The sequence below is a fragment of the Lygodium microphyllum genome, chromosome 1 (assembly GCF_053477565.2).
Source record: "Lygodium microphyllum isolate KBCC chromosome 1, Lygodium_microphyllum_v1.1.10, whole genome shotgun sequence".
Lineage (NCBI taxonomy): Eukaryota > Viridiplantae > Streptophyta > Polypodiopsida > Schizaeales > Lygodiaceae > Lygodium > Lygodium microphyllum.
In genome coordinates this window covers 114,384,668-114,392,068 of record NC_141135.1, presented here as the reverse complement: position 1 = coordinate 114,392,068, position 7,401 = coordinate 114,384,668, and positions in this window count along the sequence as shown.

Sequence of the window (7,401 nt, the reverse complement as noted above, 5' to 3'; positions counted from 1 at the left end):
AAGATCTAAGGTGGCATACTACACAATGTTCATATATCGATACAACAAAGAAAGTGGGGTGGGTAGATGGAGCATCACATGATTAGTTGTATGGTTGAGTAATGGCACATGGATCTCCTCAGCTCTTTGGGTTGTCATCGCTCTATGTAGGTGTATTGTGTATGTTATAATCTTAAAACAAATAGTGAGTTGTGACTTTGCCCTCCTCTTAGTGGGGTGTCTAATTGGAGAAATGATGTGGAGCTTTTGGATCAAGTAGGAATCGGCCCTAGTAATGTTAATACATGGATTGGGGTATCTTAATCGAAGTGTATTGTAGGTCTTACATCTCTAAATGTAATGGTCCTCACCACCTCCCAACATACTTTACAAATCCTATTGGTTGGAGGGAAGCGAGCTACTCTCTTTGTCTCATTTTTGAGTTGATGAGAGGATACCTTGAGTTGGCCTATGGCTACTTGCATCTCATTTGGTGTGTATATGTCTAGATATCTAAGTCTCAATGAAACCATATATCATAGTTCTCACAGAGTGATCCTTGTAGTTTGATATCTTTCTTTAGTGAGAGGAGGGATTATTGGGGTGATAACCCTTGTTTGAATCTAGCCTACCTTGTAGCTCTCAATGTTTGTCTTTTTGCGTAAAGACTTAGCTCTACCTCCATTAGTGCTCCATGTATCTTGGCAAATTGTGTGGACTACCAAGATGGTCCCATAATTGTATGTACTTAAGAGGGTATGTAGACTTGTGGATAGGCATAATGATGTGTATGGGTCACTTGTTTGGAAAGCCTTTTGCGAGTGCCATGTTATAATATAAATGCAAGGAGGGGAGTCAAAACGTCCATTGTATAAATAAAGTGCTCGTCTTGTATGCTTGCATGATTCATTGTTTGCCCATTTTGTTGGTGCTACATAGTCCTCACTATATCTTGTGTGAAGGTGGATATGATAGGGCAAGTCTCTAGAGGGTGTGGAATAAGTAGATGGTGTGGTACATCTTATAGTCTTTGCATAGAATTGCCATGCCTTTGGTTCTCTTATGGGTGTGAGTGAACATGGCTCTTGTAACCTACTGCTATCAGACGTATCTTGCCGCCGCCGCCGAGGTTGGTTGCTGCATCATGGTCCCAGACGAGTTACGAGCAATAGTCGTGATGGTGCGAGAGGAGAACACTGGCTTATGGGAGCAAGTCCGTCGGCCAGCAGGAGGATGCTCAAGCGCAACACCAATGCTTGGTTGCCTGTCGTCAGGCTACTCGATTCGATTTTTCTGATGCTATTCGAGAGTATCTAGCATGTGCAGAAAAGAAGGCCACCATCTTGTATGCCTCGGTGGTTGGTGATGAAGTAGAGGATGGCTCGGCGCCCATTGAGCCTAATGTTTTGGAAGCCCTCCAGCAGTCGTGCCAATCTTGTATGCCTCGGTGGTAGGTGATGAAGTAGCTCATGGCTCGGCGCCCATTGACACTCATACATCCCCAACTCCCAAGGGCAGAAGCCATGTGCAGAGTGCATGGAAAACTTCCTTATACACATCAAGGGTTGTGCTTGCTTACCGTTAATCTAATGTCTTCTAGAAAGATACATTTTTTTTTGTGTATATGTGTGTGTGACTAGTGTGACAAGAGAGCCAAATAGAGATGTACATGTATGTAAACGTATGTTTTGTGGTAACATAAGTGTATGACATAACATGACGTAGACAAGTGTGTATATGTGTTTTGAAATAAGAGGCCAAGTAGAAATGTCTCTCTCTCTCTCTCTCTCTCTAGTTGTGTGGGGTGTGTGTGTGTGCATGCATGTGCACACGTGTGTGCATTCATACATGCATGTGTGTGTGATCAAGCATTCTATGAAGCAAGATCTACATAAGCATGACAATAAAGAGTAAGCTTACTCCACACTCCATGTGTTTAGAACGTCCTTGATGTTAAATCTTAGTCAAAGAAAACAATTATTTTGGATGTAAGATAGACTTCGGTTTTGGAGCTTGTATTTCATAAGTCAATCTACACATAATTCTATGTGCAAATTGAACCAAATAAGTCTATTACTACTATTCAAAGCCATATAAGTAGATGCAATGTCACACAAAATTGGGGTTTGAGAAATATATACCTTCTAGCTCACCATAACATGTCCATCACTTCTTTATGAGAACAAAGGTTGATGTAAAACATAGAAGGACATACCTTTTTTATAGTAACAAATGAATAATAATGCCCAATAGAGGGCCTTTTAGCACAAAATTTAACATTTATATTTAAATCCAAAAGGATTATCATCCACATGCAATTGGCTTTCATTCAAGAGTTACAAAACTAGGGAAATACTTTATGAAGCATAAATTATTGGGCTTGGAGGAAAATTTAAATTGGTTCCTCATTTGGAAGTTTTTAAGACGTGATCAACTCCAATTGGATTTCACAATGCAATGGATATGAATTCCACCAAAATGTTGAACAAGAACATGCAATGGGAATTCCTCCAGCCTATTACTTAACAACCCCACCAATGATATAAAAGAGATTATCAAGTAAAATCTTGCTCAAATCAAGGCAATCTTAAAAGGTAAATAGTTTTGAATGTTTAAAAGTGGTCACTGATACTAGACTTTCTTAGATAAATCAGTGAGAGATTCTTAAGTTTCATCACGTTATCGTTTCAAATGTGCAAGTTATTTTTGCAATGTGTAGTTATATTGAAGATGTATACTTTGAAAATACCTTTAAGGCACGCGCAAGGGTTTTCAAACAACTACCCTTGCAAAGGATTAATGAGATAGATTTTGTCCCCACTACCCTTCTTCATGAGATACCCAAAACATATTATTTGGGCTCAAATCACACTTAAGCTTTGATCTTCTATGTAGCTCTTCTTCATTTCCATACCTTACAGTTAATTTTAAGGTGCACAAATCAAAATTTAGATGACTATGTCTCTATTTTTAAATCACTTGTCTATGTGCCCCATTATTAAATTCATGCAAGGAAGCACTTTAAGCCATGTCTGGTGCTTTTAATCAAATAAATTTCTTAGCCATAGACTTGCATATTTAATGTTATTGGATTATTGACTCAACTATGGAACTATCTATTAACCTCCCTAATAACATCTTTAGTACCCTTAGACATTAAGAAATGTTATGAATCAATTCCTTGTGAGACTTTGAAGACCTAAGAAACATTTTAGCAATGGTAGTCTCTTGGGCTTTCAATTTTCTAAATCCTCTTTCATCTCTTCCCTAGATTCCCCACTCAATGTATTCTTGATCTTAGTGCAACATGAACAAACTTCTTTCCCTTGATCTAGAAGATGTAATTTTCATCCATAATTGGCTCATAGACAACACCTAAATCCAATTCCATGGGAAAATCAACTAACAAATTTGCAGCATACTCGTGAGATTTTCTTGCTCACTTGTGTGGTGCAATGTTTACGTTTTCTACTTTAAGTTTACCTTTTCGAAGGGCTAGCTCTTGCTCTAAAAGTGTAAAATGGGCACTACATCTCATTTCTTTGCGTACAAATTTAGATTTAAAAAAAGTAGGCACCTTCTAAGAAGGGTTAGCCAAAAAGAAAAAAAAACCAAACCAACTCCCCTTTGTGTTGGGGGTATAGGCGCCTCTGCCTAGCCGCCAATGTATTACTACACTGACAGTCACCGCCATTGCACACTGCAGGTGGCGGGCGCCCGTCACCGTCACTTTATTCTTAATTCTTTTAGTAACAGTTTGAATAAAGGAAGGCACGGTCACACATTGCGGTTGTTGGAGTTCCCATTTCTTGCCTCTCTCTTTCTTGCTCTTGCTCTCCCTCCATAGCTCTCGAGTGCAAGCTTCGATCATTCTCATCTTTCAATTGGTATCAGAGCTCGACTTCTCGACTCTTGAACTTGGTTCGTGGCGTTCTCAGCTTTCCATCAACTCCCCACTCGCATTGGGTCTCCTTCCCGGCAGCCATATCCGACTCCTTCGAGCTCCCGTCACTCCCTGACGTCCCGAGCACATCCTCGATCCCTTTGGGCATCCTCAAGGCATTCACACAGAGGTATTGCTTCACTCTTTACAAGGTTTACCTTAGTTTTCAGATCTGGAAGAACATAGGGCAGCCATTACACTCCCAGCTCTCATTCATATGTGGGCTACTCTCCCCTTCTAGCTGGAGCTTGTTTGAGGCCTATGCCTTCCTTGGCTTTAATCGGATCCCTCTGAAGCTTGGCCACCATTTTTTTGCAGCCCCAAGACCAGCATTTACAGTTGACACAATCACGCAGCCCTCCTGTATGTGTCTTCAGCATTGACAATCACAACAGTAGCTCTCCCCCTCCTTTGGCACTTGATTTTGACTCATTTGGAGCCCTCGGGCACTTAGCATTGAGCATTGATACTTGCATTTGACTTGGGTGATGTTTTGGGTCTGATTTGTACAGTCCCAGGACTGTTTACAGTAGCTCACAGACATTACACAGCAGTGTTACACTGACATTTGATGCTACAGCTTGTTTGGGATTGTCATTTGATGCCTAGTTGGTCTCGTTTAATGTCCGAATGTTAAGAGAATGTATACCTATTCTTTGGCAACAACCATTTGGAGCTAATTTTGGTGTTGAAATTCTGAGTTTTGAACAGTGAATCACTGTTGTACATAGTTGAGCTGAAGTCATTTTACTCATGTATACTTATACCTATGCTTTTCGGGCTATGTTTCGGGCATATATGGGAATGTATTGACACTTGGGGCTCGACATAGAGCTTGGTTTTGATTCGGGATCATTGGTTGAGCTTGAGATCACTTTGCAAAGCATTTGGATGCTCCGTCTTGGATGTACTTATGGCATGTATGTTGCTTATGTTTGACCGGTCTTGACATGCTTAGCCGATGCCATTACTACATGCTAGTTACATTGTTTGGAGCCTATTGCTATTGGATCTCGGTCTTGGCTTCACCTTGGATTCTCGGAGCTTACTTGAGCTATTTATTGGCTTGCCAGAGTTGTATCTTGGGACGTACTTGATGTCTTATATGCTTATGGATGCTACATACGGATGCTCTACTGCCTACATGTTCAGGATGCATTATTGATACTTGATCTTGGACACTTGTCATTGGTGCTTGTACATGATTTGTTCGAGCTTTGTTGCTTGATATTTACAGCTTTTTTGCCAATGGGAGCGTCTTTGGATGCTTGACAGCCATTGAGCAGGCGGTCTATGCTCTTTGAGCTTTTGAGACTATTTGGGGTCTTTTACCCTTCAGGATGATGCATGGTTCATATGTCTTGGTTCCTCTGATGCTTATGAGCTGACTCTTTGCTGTGGGTCACTCTCTTTGTGAGTTGACACCTACTTGTGTCAAGTCTTAGTAGTGGTAGGAACACTTTGCCCCATTGACTGGGGGAGCGTGCCTACTCACTGGCAGATGTTTGTATGACATATTTGGGTGTTAGATTCATGATTATCGACTGTCATATGCCTATGTTATACCCGCATGATACCGGTTTGGTCTTTGCAGTATCTGATTGACTTAGGATCCGATTTTGGCACCGTTAGCTCTCATTTATTGAAATTTGTAATTTATTACAGCAAGTATCTATGTATGGACCGACATGGACTTTTCATGCTAAAATATTTTGAAATGATGTACTTTTACTAGTACTTGGTGGGCAACCACTTTGGTTACACTTTTCTTGCCATTTTCTCTCGATTTTGGTAAATTTTTTGTCATTTTCTGCAGTAACCAGCAAGCAGTTTTGAACTGTCTACAATCTTTCAGCCTGCATTATGGCGAGTTCGTCCACTGAACATGCTATTTTTAACATCACTAAGCTTGATGGTACGAATTACTCTTATTGGAAGAGCTAGATTTGGCAGGTGTTGGTGCAAAAATCGCTGATCAAACCTTTGAGGTTGAGTGGACATCCGCCTGCAACTATAGTAAATAAGCAATGGCTTGAGCTTGATGAGTTATGTAAGTCCACTATTGTATTATCTCTCACAGAACAGGTTCACTACAATGTATTTGAGGAAGAACAGAGTGCATGACAGTTGGATAAAATCAAGAATCTCTATGACAAGAAAAGTCTAGCGAGTTAGATGTATTGACTGAAGCAACTTATGGATTTGCGCATGAAGGAGAATGTGAATATGTCTGCTCACTTGAGCCAGTTCCATGCTATACTCAAGAACTTGACTTTGTAGGACATCACTTTTGCAGAGGATGTCACTCCTCTTTTCTTGCTTGGTACTCTTAATGAGTCATGGGATGTATTCCACACTGCATTATATGCCTCTACTGTTGCCTTGAAATTATCTGATGTTGAGAGTGCTCTTCTGCAGGAAGAGGTTAACCGTAAGAATTTGGATGCCTCTCGTGTGTCGCATGCTATGACAGTTAGAGGCAGGAATGATGGATATGGAAAGCATGACAGTGGCAGTGACAGTGGCCGCCGCGGACAAGATTCTCAGAAATCTCGGTCCAAGTCTTGTGGGAAGTCACGTAGCAAATCTCGTGGTAGGAATGCAAATGTTACTTGTCACCATTGTGGAAAAAATGGCCATATTAGGCCACAATGCCATGAACTGCGCAATGAAAGGCGCAAAGATAAGGGGAAAGACAAAGTGCAAGATAAGTCTTTTGATCGCAGCATAGTGCCTACAAAGTCTAGTGTTAAAATTGAAGAGATCAATGTTATGCAGCCTGAGGATGTTGATGATGATGATTATATCCTTGCAGCTTCTTCTAGTGCTTCGCAGATGACAAAGATACACTCTATGTATGCACAGTGTTGGCTTTTGGACTCAGGTGCGTCCTTTCATGTGACACCTTGCCGAGAGTGGTTTCATTCATACCGTACTATTTCGGGTTTTGTGCGCTTGGGTGATGACAGCTCTCTTGATATTGTGGGCATTGGTGCTGTTAGGCTGCAGGTTCCTTCTCGCAGCAATTTTGTTATGCAGGATGTACGTCATGTACCTGCTTTGACATGCAGTCTCATGTCAGCTGGACAGCTTGATGATGTAGGATATCATGTATGTTTTGGAGACGTTGCATGGAAGATCACTCATGGAAGACTTGTGATTGCGAAAGGTGCCAAGGATGGTAGCCTCTATCCCTTGATTGTATCAACTTCTTCCCTTGATCATGTTTTGTCTGTGGGTTCTATCCCACATGTATCTCTTTGGAATGCCCGTTTGGGCCATATGTCTTTGAAGGGAATGAAAATGCTTTCTGGTTTGCAGTACTTATCGTCCCTTGATTATGCATGTTTTGATTCATGTGAGCATTGTCTTTATGGCATGCAAACTAGGTCTACGCATAAGAAGTCTGGTAGGCCACGCATGAGTAATCCCTTGGCATTGGTACATTCGGATGTCTGTGGGCCCATGCCTTGTCAGTC